Source organism: Hemitrygon akajei, chromosome 6 (assembly GCF_048418815.1).
Source record: "Hemitrygon akajei chromosome 6, sHemAka1.3, whole genome shotgun sequence".
NCBI classification, from domain to species: domain Eukaryota; kingdom Metazoa; phylum Chordata; class Chondrichthyes; order Myliobatiformes; family Dasyatidae; genus Hemitrygon; species Hemitrygon akajei.
The window spans coordinates 120153852-120173426 of record NC_133129.1 but is presented as its reverse complement, the minus strand read 5'-3'; positions in this window follow the sequence as shown (position 1 = coordinate 120173426).

Genomic DNA, 19575 nt, shown 5'->3' with positions numbered 1-19575 from the left:
GAGGGAGGAGCAGTGCCTCCAATCGCCTTTATACAGGGGTCTGTGGGAGGAGCCACAGGAGCAGTCAGCGGGGTGGGGGGGGGGGCGTGTCCAGACAGGTATATGTAGTTCACCACGTTTATCCAAACTTTAAACATTGAAATCAAGCTCACATGCACCACTTGCACTGGCAACTTGTTCCACACTCTCACCACCCTCTGAAAGAAGAAGTTTCACCCATGTTCCCCTTACACTTTTGCCCTTTCACCCTTAACCCATGATCTCTAGTTGTAGTCCCACCCAACCCCAGTGGAAAAAGCCTGCTTGCGTTTACCCTATCTATACCACTCATAATTTTGTATACCTCTATCAAATCTACCCTTATTCTTCTTCATTTCAAGGAATAAAATGCTAAACTATTCAATCTTTCATTATAACTCAGGTCCTCCGGTCCCAGTAATATCCTAGTAAATTTTCTCTGTACTCTTTCAACCCTATTTACATCTTTCCTGCAGGCAGGTGACCAAAACTGCACACAATACTAAAAATTAGGCCTCACCAATATTTTATACAACTTCAACATAGTATCCCATCTCCTGTACTCGATACTTTGATTTATAAAGGCCAGTGTGCTAAAAGCTTCTTTACAACCCCATGTACCTGTGATACCACCTTCAATGAATTATGGACTTGTATTCCCATATTCCTTTGCTCTATTGTATTCCTTTGTGTTCTACCATTCACTGTCTAAAACCTACCCTGGCTAGTCCTCCCGAAATGCAACACCTCACAATTGTCTGCATTAAATTCCCTCTGCCATTTTTGATCCTGTTTTTCCAGCTGGTCCAGATCCCACTGCAATCTCTGATCATCTTCCTGTCTGTCCACTACACCCTCAATCTTGGTGTAATCCCAAATTTGTTGATCCACTTTATCATCCAAATCATTGATATAGATGACAAACAACAACAGAACCAACACCGATCCCTGCGGCACTTCACTAGTCACAGGCCTCCAGTCGCTGGTTTCTCCCACAAAGTCAGTGTTTAATTCAATTTACTTCCTCATCTTGAATGCCAAGTGGATAAACCTTCTTGACTAACCTCCCATGCGGGACCTTGTCAAATACCTTGCCAAAGACCATGTAGACGACATCCACTGCCTTGCCTTCACTTTCCCGGTAACCTCCTCAAAAAAACTGTAAGATTGGTTAGACACGACTTACCATGCACAAAGCCATGCTGACTATCCCTAATCAGACCAGGTCTATCTAAACACTTATAAACCCTTAGAATACCTTCCAATAACATTCCCACTACTGATGTCAGGCTTACTGGTCTATAATTTTGTAATTTATTTTTAGAGCCTTTCTTATACAGTGGAACAAAATTAGCTACCTCCAGTACCTCACCTGTCACAAAGGAACATTTAGATATCTCTGCTAGGGCTTCCTGTAATTTCTTCAATTGCCTCCCACAGGGTCTGAAGGAACTCCTCATCAGGCCCTGAGGATTTATCCACCTTAATTTGCCTCAAGGCAGCAAACACCTCCTCCTCTGTAATCTGTATAGGGCCCATGAAGTTGATGCTGCTTTGCCTCACTTCTGTAGACTCTGTGTTCATCTCCTGAGTCAATACAGATGCAAAAAATTCATTTAAGGTATCTCCCATCTCTTTCAGCTCCATGTATGGATTGCCATTCTGATCTTCCAGAGGACCAATTTTGTATTGCATTCCTTTTGCTCTTAACATATCTGTAGCCTTGTCTGCTAGGGCAACCTCATGCCTTCTTTTAGCCCTCCTGATTTCTCTCTTCAGTGTTCTCCTGTATTTCTAATACTCTATACCTGCTGTGCACCACCTTTTTGTCCTTAACCAGGACCTCAATATCTGTTGAAAACCAAGGTTCCCCAAACCTATTATGTTTACCTTTTATTCTGACAGGCACACAAAAGCTTTGTACTCTCAAAATTTCACTTTTGAAGGCCTCCCACTTACCAAGTTACCTTTGCCAGAGAACAGCCTGTCGCAATTCACACTTGCCAAATCTCTTCAGATACCATCAAAATTGGCCTTTCTCCTATTTAGGTCTAGTCTGCGGGTTCTGATTCTATATTCCTCCATATTTATTTTGCAACTAATGGCTTTGTGGTCACTAGGTGCAAAGTGTCTCCCAACACAAACTTCTGTCACCTGCCCTATCTCATTCCCTAGTAGCAGATCAACTATCACAAACTCTCTCATTAGGATTTCTACGTACTGATTAAGGAAACTTCTGAACTCATTTGACAAACACTGTCCCTTCTAGTCCTTTTACAGTGTGGGAGTCACAGTCAGTATATGTAATGTTACGTATTCAGGCAACAATAAATATAGATGAGTTAGGCAAGGGTTTTTATAACAAATAACACGTTTATTAAACACTGAAAACAAACCCCCAAAAGTAAACAAACTCAAACGTAACCGGAAAACAGCTGCTGTGCGGCAGCTTAAACAGTTCTTAATAGCGTTGCAGTCCAAACAGTCCTTAAAGCGGTATTGAAAAAAAAACAGTTCTTTAAAGCGGTATTGAAAAAAAAACAGTTCTTTAAAGCGGTATGCCGAAAGAAAACAGTTCTTTAAAGCGGTATGCCAAAAGTTCAAAAGCTCACAGTCCATTTAAAAGGAGAGACTTTTTAAGGCGATTTAAATTCTCTTCCACGTCGTTGTCCTATCCCCGGCGTCGAACTTTCCCACAAAGAATTTTATAAAACGTAATGGTTTAATGGCACTAACCTCTTCCACACTATTCTCAAATCCTTTCTGGTCAAACCCAGGGATTAACAGCAAGAATAGTCAACGAAATCCTTCCGAATGAGGATCAAATAAGGTCGAAACCAATCCACCGTCGAAAATCGATTCTCCTTGATTTTTATCTTCCAAACTTTTATCTTCACTCTCCACCAGCAAAGAAACCGCTGGCAATGACCTTTTAAACTTTAGGCATTATATAAAACTTCATTTTTCAACTAAACTGCGTCATCACATTAAATCACGCAGGGACATGAAGTCAGCTTGGCAAATCCCGCCACGAACTGCCCCACCTGACAGGGTGGGTCTTCCTTTTATACCCTGTAAAAAAAACCTGTCACATGACCTCTACTGGCGGGAAAATGACATCACTCCACCATCACAAGACCATTACCTCAAGTCTAGTATAACTTCAACCCCAGTCACGTGACAAGGGTACCACTGTCACGTGTCACGGGTACGTAACACCTCCCTCCAAAAAAAACATTTTTGGTCTTACAAGAACAAAAATTTTTAACAATTACTTACAAGAAAAACAAATGTATAAATTATATAACATACACAATATACAATACAGTAGGAGTGTTACAATAAAAAAAACCACTCCAAAAAAAAATTACATTGTACATTCAACATCGAGATAGACAATCAGCAACCACATTATCTTTACCTTTAACATGAGTTATCACAATATTGTACTCTTGTAACATCAAACTCCAATTTAATAATCTTCTGTTTTTGTTTTTCATCTTACTCAGAAAAACTAACGGATTATGATCAGTGTAAACAATAAGTGGTTTTTGAGTTGTACCAACATACACCTCAAAATATTCCAAAGCTAAAACAAGAGATAACAATTCTTTCTCTATTGTTGAATAGTTTCTTTGATGCTTATTAAATTTCTTAGAAAAGTAAGCTACTGGGTGATCAACCTCATCACCCTCATTCCTTTGCATCAATACTGCTCCCACAGCTTCATCACTAGCATCTACAGCTAATGAAAAAGGTTTTCCAAAGTCAGGTGCCTTAAGCACAGGTTGTTGACATATCATTGTTTTCAATTTTTCAAATGCTTCCTGACAAAACACTGTCCACACAAACTTCACATTCTTCTGCAGAAGGTTAGTTAATGGAAGGGCAACATTAGCAAAATTCTTACAAAATTTTCGATAATATCCTACCATTCCCAAAAATCTTCTGAGAGTTTTTTTCCCCGTCGGAGTGGGAATCTCTAAAATTGCCTGAACTTTTGCCTGAACAGGAGCTACCTTACCTTGACCTACAACATAACCAAGGTAAGTCACAGTGGCATGTCCAAATTCACTCTTGGCTAAATTAATAGTTAAGTTAGCTTTTGAAAGCTTTTCAAACAATTTCTCCACCGCAATTATGTGTGCTTCCCAAGTATCATTTCCTGTCACTAAATCATCAATATAAGCATCAGTATCTTTCAATCCCTGAATCACAGAATTAATCATCCTCTGGAAAGTACCTGGGGCATTCTTCATCCCAAATGGAAGAACATTATACTCATATAACCCAGATGGAGTTACAAATGCAGAAATCTCTCTACCTCTGTCTGTTAATGGAACACACCAATACCCTTTCAATAAATCAGTCGTTGTAAGGAACTTTGCTTTTCCAATCTTATCTACACAATCATCTACTCTAGGAATTGGATATGCATCTGTTTTCGTTACAGCATTCACCTTCCTATAGTCCGTACAAAACCTAATACTACCATCAGGTTTTGGCACCATAACACATGGCGAACTCCAATTCGAGTTAGAATGTCTAATAATATCATTCCCTAACATGTATTCAATTTCTTTCTCAGCAAGTTCACATTTTTCCATGTTCATCCTATATGGATGTTGTTTAATAGGTTTGGCATCTCCAACATCTACATCATGTGAAGCTATAGTAGTCCTTCTCGGAACATCTGGAAACAAATCCTTATATTTAAAAATCAATTCCTTCATCTGTTGTTTCTGCTCTAGCTGTAAATGTGCTAATTTCTCATCCATATTTTCCAAAATGGTCGAATTAGGTAACCTAACAGAAACAATGTTAGATTTAGAATGAAAGTCAGATGAATCATCTATCATGTTCCCAGTTAAATCAAACTCATTCTCACTAACCACAACAGTCACAGTATCAGATTGTTTCTCAAAATATGGTTTAATCATATTTATGTGGCAAAGTTGTGTTGACCTTCTGCGATCTGGAGTTTTTATTACGTAATCCACATCATTGATTCTAGACACAATTTCATAAGGACCATGAAATCTAGCTTGTAAAGGATTTGTCTGCACTGGGAAAAGAACCAACACCTTATCTCCAGGCTTAAACATCCTCAACCTAGCTTCCTTATCATACCAAGTTTTCATTTTCTCCTGAGCCAACTTTAAATTTTCCTTGGCTAAGCTACAAGCTTTATGTAACCTGTCCTTAAATTTCAAAACATAGTCCAACAAATTAGTGTGTACTTCCTTACACAAATTAGTGTGTTCCTTCAATAAAGCTAAAGGTCCTCTAACTCTATGCCCAAACACAAGTTCAAATGGACTAAAACCTAAAGATTCCTGTACCGATTCCCTTACTGTAAATAAAAGTAAGTTTATACTCTCATCCCAGTCACTTTCATTTCCCACACAATATGTCCTAATCATATTCTTGAGAGTAGAATGAAACCTCTCCAAGGCACCTTGCGATTCTGGATGGTATGCAGACGAAGTGATTTGCTTAGCTCCCAATTTATAAACTATCTGTTGAAACAATCCAGACATAAAATTACTACCTTGATCAGTTTGTATTTCCTTAGGCAATCCAAAATAAGTAAAAAATTTTATAAGAGCCTTCGTCACAGTTTTAGCTTTTATATTCCTAAGTGGTACTGCCTCTGGAAACCTAGACGAAGTACACATGATAGTCAACAAATACTGATAACCAGTTTTTGTCTTTGGTAATGGACCAACACAATCTACAATAACTTTAGAAAATGGTTCACCAAATGCTGGAATAGGTTGTAATGGAGCTACTGGTGTAACCTGATTTGGTTTACCCACAATTTGACAAGTATGGCACGTTTTACAAAACATCGCCACATCTTTTCTTAGACCAGGCCAGTAAAAATGTTTTAAAATCTTGTCCACAGTTTTCCTTACCCCTTGATGTCCACCTAAAGGCACACTATGAGCTAAAGTCAAAATCTCATTTCGATAAACTTTAGGAACAACTACCTGGTAAACAACATTTCATTCCTCACTTGCAGGAATTGTAGGCGACCTCCACTTCCTCATCAACACTCCTTTTTCCAAGTAATATCCTACTGACACCTTCTCAATTTCACTACCTAGTAAAGCTTGTTCCCTTAATTTTATAATCTCAGGATCTCTATTCTGCTCTGCTATCATCTCCTTCTGAGACAGAGATAAATCTTCATAGCCAGACTTACTCCCAGAATCTTGTTCAAACAACGAAGGTAAGAAAGTCTCTGACACATCCTCAAAACTCGAATCCTGAGTTGAACAGTCATGAGTAACAACCTCATTCTGCACATCAATCTTTTTAGCCATAGCTCTAGTCACAACACAGGAAGAATCTGTGTTAGAATTCACCTCTGGTTCCTCTGACTCCATTGTCAAATGCACTTCAGGAAAAACTTGTCCACTTGCCAAGTCATTACCTAACAATAAAGAAATACCCTTCACAGGTAAGCTATGCTGTAATCCTACTTTAACAAATCCTGTAACTAACCCTGACTTTAAATTTACTTCATGTAAATGTACAGGCATAAAATCACTTCCAACACCTCTTATGTAATTTACCTCATCAGTATCACTCTCTTCATTAAACTTCAACACACTATCTAACATCAGTAATTGAGAAGCTCCAGTATCCCTAAGGATTTTTATTGGCACCAGAGTAGATCCTTCTTTCAAGGATACAAACCCTTCAGTTATAAAATGATCATATCCCTTTCTAACTTGGTCAGACTCTAACAAATCCTCATTTGTGTTTACCAAACCCTGTAACTTTACAGGTGCTTCAGTATGTTGCACACAAGCATCTGGAACTGCTTCCTTCTCTTTCTTTTTCAATTTGAAACAGTTAGCTATTACATGGCCAGGGTTCTTACAATAGTTACAAATAAGACCAAACTGTCTTTCCTTCACAGGTTTTCCTTCCTCCTTACCTTTCTCATTAACCTCTGATTTAATTTCTGATTTACCTTGAGTCTCCATATTATTTTTCCTCTTAAAAATTCTACCCTGAGGAAATGTATTCTTATGGATTAAAACATACTCATCAGCTAATCTAGCACAGTCCTGCAATTTATCAGTATCCCTCTCATTTAAGTAGGTCCTTACTTCAACAGGAATGCTTCTTTTAAATTCCTCCATTAAAATCAGCTCTTTCAATGTATCATAGTCCTCATTTACATTTTTAGAAGAAACCCATCTCTCAAAACACATAGCTTTATCATAGGCAAATTCCACATAAGTCTTTTCCACAGACTTTTTCAAACTTCTGAATCTTTCCCTATATGCTTCTGGGACTAATTCGTATGCTTTGAGAATATTCGTTTTCACAATATCATAATCTAATGCTTGCGCAGCAGTTAAAGCTGTGTAAACTTGTTGTGCTTGGTTTTTAATCACACTCTGTAACAACACTGACCATTTATCTTTCGGCCAGTCTGACATCCGAGCAATAGTTTCAAAATGTTGAAAATATCTTTCCACTTCTGTTTCACTAAATGGAGGGACCAATTTAATTTCTTGGCTAGCAACAAATGTTTTTTTAGAATCAGAAGACTGATTCCCAGACCTTAATTTCGCTATTGCATATTCAAAATCTCTCTGCTTTTGTTCAGCTTCCAATTTACACCGCTCTAACATCATTTGTTCGATTTGCAACTGCATCTCCAGATTACTTATTGGAAACGATTCTAAAATCGATTCATCAAAATCGCCCGAAGCCACAAAATGTGATGCAATTTTTCTCTGTATTACAGCCTTTGATGTAGTCATCAAAATACCTTTAAGTTGCAATCTACGAGCTATCTCAGATACATCAGTTTTTTCGCCTTCGCTAACAAATCCACGGCTGGCGAATCCAGAAACTCATCAATATTCATCGTTGCCGAATACCACTCACAAGCCAATCAAACAAAAGAATCGAGCAATCCCCGTTACCAAAACACCGATTCAAAATTCAACAAGCATTTTAAACTCAAACGATCCAATCCCGGACGAGCCCCCATAATTATGTTACGTATTCAGGCAACAATAAATATAGATGAGTTAGGCAAGGGTTTTTATAACAAATAACATGTTTATTAAACACTGAAAACAAACCCCCAAAAGTAAACAAACTCAAACGTAACCGGAAAACAGCTGCTGTGCGGCAGCTTAAACAGTTCTTAATAGCGTTGCAGTCCAAACAGTCCTTAAAGCGGTATTGAAAAAAACCAGTTCTTTAAAGCGGTATTGAAAAAAAAACAGTTCTTTAAAGCGGTATGCCGAAAGAAAACAGTTCTTTAAAGCGGTATGCCGAAAGTTCAAAAGCTCACAGTCCATTTCAAAGGAGAGACTTTTTAAGGTGATTTAAATTCTCTTCCACGTCGTTGTCCTATCCCCGGCGTCGAACTTTCCCACAAAGAATTTTATAAAACGTAATGGTTTAATGGCACTAACCTCTTCCACACTATTCTCAAATCCTTTCTGGTCAAACCCAGGGATTAACAGCAAGAATAGTCAACGAAATCCTTCCGAATGAGGATCCAATAAGGTCGAAACCAATCCACCGTCGAAAATCGATTCTCCTCAATTTTTATCTTCCAAACTTTTATCTTCACTCTCCACCAGCAAAGAAACCGCTAGCAATGACCTTTTAAATTTTAGGCATTATATAAAACTTCATTTTTCAACTAAACTGCGTCATCACATTAAATCACGCAGGGACATGAAGTCAGCTTGGCAAATCCCGCCACGAACTGCCCCACCTGACAGGGTGGGTCTTCCTTTTATACCCTGTAAAAAAAACCTGTCACATGACCTCTACTGGCGGGAAAATGACATCACTCCACCATCACAAGACCATTACCTCAAGTCTAGTATAACTTCAACCCCAGTCACGTGACAAGGGTACCACTGTCACGTGTCACGGGTACGTAACAGTAAATTTAAAATCACTTACTATAACAACTTTACATTTCTTGAAACAGACTGCAATTTCTCTACAGTTCCTCTAAATCCTACAGACTGTTGGGTGGTCTATATTATAGTCTCATTAACGTGGTCATCCCTTTTATAATCCTCAATTCCACCCATAACGGCTCATTGGACAAGTTCTCCAGTCTGTCTTGACAATACTTCTCTGACTCGTAATGCCACCCCTCCTCTTTTAATCCCTCCCACTCTGTCATGCCTAAAACAATGGAACCCTGGAGTACTGAGCTGCCAGTCCTATCCTTCTTGCAACCAAGTCTGACTAATGGCTGCAATAGCCCAATCCCACAGCTCATCTGCCTTCCCTACAATACTTCTGGCATTGCAATATATGGAGCTCAGGATATTAGCTGAAACCTGCGAACCTTTTGATTCCTGACTCTTTCTAGGTCTCAACAACATCTGTCTCCACAACCTCTCCACTCTTAACAGTCCTTTCAAGATGCAAACATACCCTTTACCAGGGCAGCTGTTGCTCAACTTAGGGAAAGAAAACATCCTGAAAAAAAATCATGAAGAAAAATTTCATAAATCAAAAATGCATTTTGGGCATCAATGTGGAGTGGAGTGTGCTATGTGTTATAATGAAAAGTGAATCTGAATTTGCCTTAAGGATCCAATGGATTACAACAAAAAATTGCTAAAATGAACTTTGTAAATTGAGGAATTTCTGTATTTGATCTTGAGCCTGGAGTACAACAGAATTGAGTGACAACATGAAGCAACAAACAAGATGCCGGTAGAACTCAGCAGGTCAGGCAGCATCTGTAGAAAGAAAAGGAAAGTCAATGTTTCAGGTTGAGGCCTTTCAAAGATAGAAGGGAGATGGTCAGTAGAGGGAGAGAGGTGGAGCAAGAGCTGGCAAGCCTGGTGAGGAAAGCTGATAGGAGAGTAGTGTGGAAATGGCAACAGTGGGCAGATGGAAGCAGCAAGAGGCAATGGATAATGGAATCTGACCGGAGAGGAAGGCGGATCATGGAACCAAGGAGGGAGGTGGGGTTGGCAGATGGGATCAGTATGGGAAGGGGCCCAGTGGGAGGAGTGTGTGTATGATGGGGGGGGGGGGATGGAAGGAGAATAGTTAGAAGGTGATAGTTGAAGCCAGGTGGATAGGGAAGCTAAAGGACTGATAGGAGAGTAAGAAGAAATTGAAGGAGGACATAAGCAGGTGAGGATAGATAAGAGGACAGAGTGGGGAATAGAAGAAGAAGGGGAGAGAATTATTTTTACCAGAAGGAGAAATCAATATTCATGCCATCAGATTGGAGGCTACCCAGGTGGAATTGAAGGTGTTACTCCTCCACCCTGAGGGTGTCCTCGTTGTGGGACAAGAAGAGGCCATGGTCCACATGTCAGAATGAGAATGTGAATCAGACCTAAATTGTTTGGCCACTGGGAAGTTCCGCTTCTGGCAGATGGAGTATAGGTGCTCAAAGAAATGGTTTCCCAATTTACGATGGGAATCACCGGGAGCACCAGACACGATAGATGACCCCAGCAGACCCAGAGGTGAATTGCTGCCTGACCTGGCAGAACTGTGTGGGGCCCTGAATGGACGTGAGGGAGGAGGTGAATGGGCAGGTGTAGCACTTTGACCGCTTGCAGGTGTAAGTGCCAGGAGGGAGAAATGGGGAGGGACAAATGGACAAAGGAATCATGAAGGCAGTTATCCCTATGGAAAGGGGAAAGGGGGGCAGAGGTAAAGTATGTTTGGTGGTAGGATCCCTTTACAGATGGCAAAAGTTGCAGAGAATGATGTTTGGATGCGGAGACTCATGGATGGTAGGCAAGGACATGAGGAACTCTATCACTGTTAAGACAGTAGGTGAGGCAGTATCAATGGTGGAGGAAGGGAACCCCCTTTCTTTGAAGAAGGAGGACGCCTTTAATGTCCTTGAAAGGAAATCTACATCCTGGGAAATAGATATGGCAGAAATGAAAGAACTGAGTAAAGGGTATAGTATTTTACAGGAGACAGGGTGGGAAGAGGTTTAGTCAAGATAACCATGGGAACTGGTAGGTTTACAAAAGATGATGGTTGACAATTTGTCTCCAGAGTTGGAGACAGAGAGATCAAGGAAGGTGTGGAAGGTGTCAGAAAGGGACCAAGTGAATTTAAGGGCATGGTGGAATTTGGAGGCAAGGTTGATGAAATTGACAAGCTCAGCATTGGTGCTTGAAGCAACAGCAACACAGACATCAATGTAGCAGAGGAAGAGTTGGAAAGTGTTCCAGGGAAGGATTGGAACGTGGACTGTTCTATGTAGCCAACAAAAAGGCAAGTATAGCTAGGGCCTACACAGGTGCTCTTGACTACTTCTCAAGACTGGAGAAAAGGGGGGGGGGGGGGAAGCTGAAGGAGAAATTGAGGGTGATGCCCAGTTCTGCCACACAGAGGATTGTGGTGGTGGTGGGAGGGGGGGGGGGGGCAACTGGCTGGTTCTTTTATTGAGAAAAAAGCAGAGAGCTTTAAGGCCTTCTTGATGGGGGTAGAAATGTATAGGGAATTGACATCCATTGTGAAAATAAAGCAGTCAGGGTCAGGGAATTGGAAGTTAGTGAGGAGATCGAGAGGATGAGAAGTGTCACGGATGTAAGTGGGAAGAGACTGAACAAAGAGTGATAGAATGGAGTTGAGAAATTAGGGCACTAGTTCAGTGGGACAGGAGCAGGTAGAGACAATAGACCTACCTGAAGAGTCCGGTTCATGGTTCTTGGGTAGGAGATAGAAGCGAGCAGTATGAGGTAAGGGAACTATGAGCTTGGTGGCAGTGGAAGGGAGTTCTCCAGAGTTAATGAGGTCAGTGATGGTGCCACAATCAGTTTTCTGATGTTCTGGATTAGTGTTCTTTTTAAGGGGTTGTTAAGAGATGCACACAATCGTGCCAGCTTCTAGGGTTTAGACACTCTAACTCTCCGGAGTATGGAGAGCTGGCGCAGCCCCTTTCAGAGTTCAGGACCATCCCGCTAATTGGCAAACATGTTTTGAGGGCCAAGAATTGAACATTTAAAGTGAACCGGAATGGAGCCTCAGCACTCAATCACAAGTCCAACCAGAGATATCATCTAGCGCCTAGTTTTGTGCTCAGTTCTCGACCCAGTTTTATTCCATGTTGCAGTCCTAGCCTCAGATACTCCAGCATTTGCTTCCAAACCATCCTTGCCAAGGACTCTGGTCACAGTACGATTGAGCCAGTATGGGGTATCAGAGTCTTTCATCCGCCTTGGCCAGCCACAGTGAAAGGATTTCCAGACAGAGCCTGGAGATACATGACCTCCAGGTAGTCATTTGTCAACTTTCACAAGGAGGCAGCCAGAGTCGCTTGGGAGAGCCAATTAGTCACTCTGCGGAGCCGTACATATTCCAACCCCAGAGAGATTCGCTGGTGACCCAGCTCTTGCCACTGCTTCCTCATTCAATGCTCATTCCTGTTCGAACTCGAGCCATCCCAGCTCCATTTGGAGTGTGGACAGGTGTCTCATTATCTCTGTTCTGACTGGAAGAGCCCTGGCCCGGGCCAACACGCATTGGGAATGAAGGTTGGTGGTTTGTTTGGATTCGGGAAAATTCATGGCTGTCATGAGGAAGGTGTTTTATCACCCTGCCAGAGCCAGCCAAGCCTTGGACTGTCTGATGCAGTTTCAATGGGGGTTGGGGCAGGGTGCTACGGTCAGCAGCCGACTATCCTATTGAGTTTTGGACCTTGGATCGAGAGAATGGCTGCAATGGGGAGGCCTTAGCCACTTTATATTACCATGGACTCCAAGGTGAACTGAAGGATACCCTCATCTTGAGAGAACTAGCAGAGGACTAAAAGGTTCTGATTGGTTCTGGTCCTGATAATTGCCTGGCAGAGCACAAGTGGGACTACATCAAGAGGTGAAAGAGGGCTAGCCTGAGCCTGGCCTCCATGCATCATATGTCCACACCACACCCCATCCCAAACTCAGACCATGACCTGCCCGTCCCCTGATCAGGACTCAGTTGAGCCATGCCGATCAGCTGCACTAGTTTTTCTGACATAGAGAGGTCCCAGTGTTGGCGTCAAGGTTATGGGCAAAGACATCACCTGTGGGCTGAATGCCCAAGGCTGCAGCCATTGGGAGAACAGCTGTGACTATCCAGTGTCAGGAGGACTGTGACGGTAGCAGCCACTACTCCCAATCACATGGATTCTGGTTTCATGCTGAAGGTAGAATTCATCTGGGGTAAAAACTTGAGGCAGGTGAGGGCTTTTTGGGATTCTGGGGCAGCAGGTAATTTTCTGTTGGCTTGACATACCGCTGCGAGAATTGAGCCAGTCCATGCCCGCATCTGTCTTGGACGGCTGCCTGGTAGGTTCCGAGCAGATCCAGTAACAGACTGGTTTTACAGATGACGATATGGGATTATGTGGAAGACATTAATTTCTACATTATTGACCAGCACTCATAACCATGATCCTCGGGTACACTGTCTGTCCCAGTATACCCAGTCATGGACCGGAGGGAGGGGAGAATCATTGCTCGATCCAATCTGAGTAAGAGGATAATGTTTGCAGCGTGATGTCCCAACTCCCAGACTCTCCCCAGCCCAACTATGAAGAAGGAGGCAGCCTTCAGTGCGAGGTAACCTGAGGCCTTCTGGAGACTTAGTCCTGCCTTCACGGACAGAGAAGCTGGTTCGGGCCAATGTGACGGTGCAAGTCCCGACACTGTCCAGTCAAAGCCACGCTGGACTAGAGAGAGAATATCTAGTTCAGGAGATGACCAAGGAGATGCCCAAGCAGTCTGGAACTCTGGCAGCTAAACCTAAGGAATCCAGCTGCCAGGTCTTGAGAAAAGGAAAGACTGCTATACGCCGATCCTTGAAGAAAGGTCCGGCGGAGATCGCAACACTCAAACTGGCTGAAATCCCTTCCATCTATAAGGACTTGGAAGAGGCTTCCAATTCCTTGTACAGGACTTGCCCTCTTGGGGTAAATTGTATGTGCTCTCAGGCCCAGAGAGAAGCACCAATGAGGAGTATATAAAGGAAGCTCTTGCTACGGGCTACATTCAGCCTTCCACCTCACTAGCCGGCGCAGGCTGCTTCTTGGAACACATTGAAGGGTGGGAGCATGCGGCCATCTATAGATTATAGTGGTAATCATTACCCCCTTCCATTCATGAATACCAGCCTTCAAGATGCTCCAAGGGGCAAGAGTGTTCACAAAGCTGGCCCTGGGGAGTGCATACATTCTTGTCCGTATAATGGAGGGCGATGAGTGAAAGACAGCATTCCGTACACCGATGAGTCACCATGAGTACCTGGTTATGCCCTTCGGCCTTGCAAATGCTCCAGCCATTTCTGAGGCCTTTATATAAGATGTGCTCTGGGATACTCTTCGTATGTATGCCTTCATCTATGTGGATGATATCCTAATCTTGACAAAGTCCATGGAGCAGCAAGTCAGGGACATTTTAAGGAGGCTTTGAGACCATGGATTTTTGTCAAGTTGGAGAAGGCTAACATGACTACGTCAATATCTCCAATGGCAATCTCTAGGTGGATCCTACCAAGACCCAAGCAGTCAGAGACTAGCCACCACCATCCAGTGTCAAACTAGTCCAACGATTCCTGGGGTTTGCAAACTTCTACCGGAAGTTCATCAGGAACTTCAGCTCAGTGGAAGCTCCACTGATAGTACTAACTAAGAAATCCATGGGCCCTTTTGTCAGAATTATTGAAACAGAGTTTAAACAATGGTTTGCAGCAGCTCCCATCCTGTTTTTTCCTAAACAGAACCTTCCCTTCATCATGGAGGTGGAAACCTCAGACATCAGAATGAGTGCAGTATTGTCTCAAAGGTCCTATTCAGATGGTAGTTTTGGGACCCATATCTCTGAAAGGATGTGTTGTTATTGGAGAGATTCTAGAGGAAATTCACGAGGATGATTCTGGGAATGAAGGGGTTTACATATGAGGAGTTTACATTTGGCAGTTTTAGGCCTGTACTCTCTGGAATTTATAAGAATGCGGGGGTGGGGGGAATCGAATGTTGAATGGACTAGATAGGGTGGATGTGGAGTGGGTGTTGGGCTATCCAAAACTAGAGAGCAGAGCCTCAAAATTGAGGGTCATCCTTTTAGAACAGAGGTAAGTAGGAAATTTTTTAGCCAGAGAGTAGTGAATCTGTGGAATGTTCCGCCACAAACTGTAGTGGAGGCCAATTCTGTGGGTATACTTAAAGCAGTAGTTGATTGTTTCCTGATCAGTCAGGGTATCAGAGCATATGGTGAGAAGTCAGGTGTATGAGATTGAGTGGGATCCAAGATCAGCCATGATAGAATGGCAGAGCAGACTTGATGGGCTGAATGGCCTAATTCTGCTCCTATGTCTTATGGTAAATTGCACCCGTGGGTATTCTTCCTCAGGCAGTTATCCCCAGCAGAGAGAAACTATGACATCAGGAATTGGGGGCTTCTTGTGGTTAAGTTAGCTTTGGAGGAATGACGTCACTGGCTAGAGGAGACATGGAACCCTTTTATCGTTTGGACAGACCACAAGGATCTGGTTTATGAGACCAGACCATAAGACATAGGAGTAGAATAAGGCCATTTGGCCCATCGAGTTTGCTCCACCATTCAATTATGGCTGATCCTTTCTCCCGCTCCTCAGCCCCACTCCCCAGCCTTCTCCCCTTAACCTTCAATGCTGTGTCCAATCAAGAAACTATCAATCACTGCCTTAAATACACTCAATAACCTGGACTCCACAGTTGCCTCTGGTAATAAATTGCACAATTCACCACTCAAGAAGTTTCTCCACATCTGTTTTAAATGGACACCTCTCTTTCCTGAGGTTGTGCCCTCTTGTCCTGGACTCCCCCACCATGGGAAACATCCTTTCCACATCTACTTTGTCTTGGCCTTTCAACAGTCAGAAGATTTCAATGAGATCCCCCCTCATCCTTCTAAATTCCAGCAAGTACAGACCCAGAGCTATTAAACGTTCCTCGTATGATAACCCTTTCATTCCGGAATCATCCTTGTGAACCTCCTCTGAACCCTCTCCAATGCCAACACAGCTTTTCTTAGACGAGGAGCATAAAAATGTTCACAATACTCAAAGTGGGGTCTCACCAGTTCCTTATAAAGCTTCAGCAACACATCCCTGCTCTTGTATTCTAGACCTCTTGAAGTGAATGCAACATTGCATTTGCCTTCCTCACCACTGACTCAACCTGCAAGCTAACCTTTAGAGAATCTTGCACAAGGACTCCCAAGTCCCTCTTCATCTCAGATTTTTGGATTTTCTCCCCATTTAGAAAATTGTCTGCACATTTATTTCTAATACCAAAGTGCATGACCATGCATTTTCAACTATTCTATTTCACTTGCCACTTTCTTGCCCATACTCCTAAGTCCCTCTGCAGCCTACCTGTTCCTCAACACTACCTGCCCCTCCAACAATCTTAATTTCATCTTCAAACTTGGCAACAAAGCCATCTATTCAATCATCTAAATCATTGATATACAGCATAAAAAGAAGCGGTTCCAACACCGGTTCCTGCAGAACACCACTAGTCACTGGCAGCCAATCAGAAAAAGATCCTTTTATTCCCATGCACTGCCTCCTACTAATCAGCCAATGCTCTAACCATGTCAGTAGCTTCCCTGTATTACCATGGGCTTTTAACTTGGATAAGGTGCCACACATGAGGCTGCTTATCATGTCCTTCTGAAAGTCCAAACGTACAACATCCGCTGCACCCCTTTATCTATCCTATGTGTAATCTCCTCAAAGGATTCCGGCAGGTTTGTCAGGCAAGACTTTCCCTTAAGGAAACCATGCCAACTTTGTCCTATTTTGTCCTGTGTCACAAAGTACTCAGTAGCCTCATCCTTAACAACCAACTCAAAAATCTTCCCAACCACTGAGGTCAGGCTCACTCGTCTATAATTTCCTTTCTGCTGCCATCCTCCTTCTTCCAATGATTTTTGGAAGATCGTTACTAATGCCTCCACAATCCATTACTGCTACCTCTTTCAGAACCCAAGGGCGCAGTTAATCAGGTCCGGGTGACTTATGTACCCTCAGGTCTTTCAGCTTCTTGGAGCACCTTCTCCCTTATAATAAAAACCTCACTCACTTCTCTTCCCTCACACCCTTCAACATCTGGCATGCAGTTAGTGCCTTCCACAGTGAAGACTGTTGCAAAGTACTCATTTAGATCTTTTGCCATCTCCTTGTCCGCCATTATTATTTCTCCAGTATCATTTTCTAGCCGTCTTATATCCACTCATCTTTTATTTTTTACATACTTTGATATCGTTTACTAGCTTGCCTTCATATTTCTTCTTTACCCTCCTAATGATTCTTTCAGTTCCTCTCTGTAGGTTTTTTAAAGTTTCCCAACCCTCTATCTTCTCGCTAATTTTTGCTTTGTAGTATGCCCTCTCTTCTGCTCTTACATTAGCTTTGACTTCTTGTCAACCACAGTTGTACTATTTTGCCATTTCAGTATTTCTTTGTTTTTGAAATACATCTGTCCGTACCTTCATTTTTTTCCCCAGAAACTCGTGCCATCGCTGCTCTGCTGTCATTCTTGCCAGCATCTTCTTCCAATTTACTTTGGCCGACTCCTCGCTCATACCACTGAAATACTGCTGTATCAGACTTCACTTTCTCCCTATCAAGTTGCAATCACTGCCTCCTCAGGGTTCTTTTACCTTAATCGGGTGTTCATTTCATAACACCCGATCCAGTATAGCTGTTTCTGCCTAGTAGGCTCAATACAAACTGCTCGTAGGCATTCAACAAACTCACTCTCTTGAGATTTATTACCAACCTGATTTTCCAAATTGGCCTGTATGTCGAAATCTCCTATGACTATCATAACATTGCCCTTTTGACACACCTTTTCTATTCCTCTTTGTAATCTGTGGTCCACATGCCAGCTACTGTTGGGGGGTCTTCCAGACAGACTGACTGCATGCTATCTTTTCTTTTGTGCCATCTGTCCTATCCAGAGTCCCTTCACTCTGGTTCCCACCCCACCCTGCCAAATTAGTTTAAACCCTTCCTAACAGCTATAACAAACCTGCCCACGAGAATATTGGTCTGGGTTCAGGCGCAACCTGTCACTTTTGTACAGGCAAACACGAAGAAATCTGCAGATGCTGGAAATTCAAGCAACACACACAAAATGCTGGTGGAACGCAGCAGGCCAGGCAGCATCTGTAGGAAGAAGTGCTGTCGACGTTTCGGACCGAGACCCTTCGTCAGGACTAACTGAAAGGAGAGATACTAAGAGATTTAAAAGTAGGAGGGGGAGGGGGAGATCTGAAATGATAGAAGACTGGAGGGGGTGGGGTGAAGCTGAGAGCCAGACAGGTGATTGGCAAAAGTGATACAGAGCTGGAGAAGGGAAAGGATTATGGGACGGGAGGCCTAGGGAGAAAGAAAGGGGGAGGGGAGCACCAGAGGGAGATGGAGAACAGGCAGAGTGATGGGCAGAGAAAAAAAAACTAAATATATCAGGGATGAGGTAAGAAGGGGAGGAGGGGCATTAACAGAAGTTAGAGAAGTCAATGTTCATGCCATCAGGTTGGAGGCTACCCAGCCGGTATATAAGGTGTTGTTCCTCCAACCTGAGTTTGGATTCATTTTGACAGTACAGGAGGCCATGGATAGACATATCAGAATGGGAATGAGACGTGGAATTAAAATGTGTGGCCATTGGAAAGTCCTGCTTTTTCTGGCGGACTGAGCGTAGGTGTTCAGCGAAACAGTCTCCCAGTCTGCGTCGGGTCTCACCAATATATAAAAGGCCACACCGGGAGCACCGGATGCAGTATACCACACCAGGCGACTCACAGGTGAAGTGTCGCCTCACCTGGAAGGACTGTCTGGGGCCCTGAATGGTGGTGAGGGAGGAAGTGTAAGGGCAGGTGTAGCACTTGTTCTGCTTACAAGGATAAGTGCCAGGAGGGAGATCAGTGGATTGTACAGGTCATACTTTCCCCAGAAGAGATTCCATGATCCAAGAACCTTAAGCTCTGCCCCCTGCACCAGCTTCTCAGCCAAGTATTCATCTCCCAAATCATCCTGTTTCTATCCTCACTGGTGCTTGACACAGGCAGCAATCCATAAATTACTACCCAGGTGCTTTTGTTTCTCAGCTTTCTACCTAGCTCTTTAAATTCTCTTTTCAGGACCTCTTTGCTTTTCCTTCCTCTGTCATTGGTAGCAATGTGTAGCAAGACATCTGGCTGCTCTCCCTCCCTTTCCACAATGCTATGGATGTGAACATTAAAAGCACTGCAGGTATACTTATTGAAGAGGCCAAGGGACTGAATTCCAGGGAGGCCTGGTGGTCTTTGTTCTTTAACTGGCTATCCACTCATGACTTGCCTCTGCAGGTGGTTGGCACCCAGTGGCTTACGCCTTGCAGCTCCCCGAGATCCTAAAGATCAATCATATCTCTAAATTAAAACCTGTCTGCACCAGCCCCTTAGCTACACCACCATAGGTCCTGCCACCACCCTGGTTTATCGAGGGGAAACAGGTCTTTGGGTTGGTGAGGATTCGGGCCTGAGGAAAAAA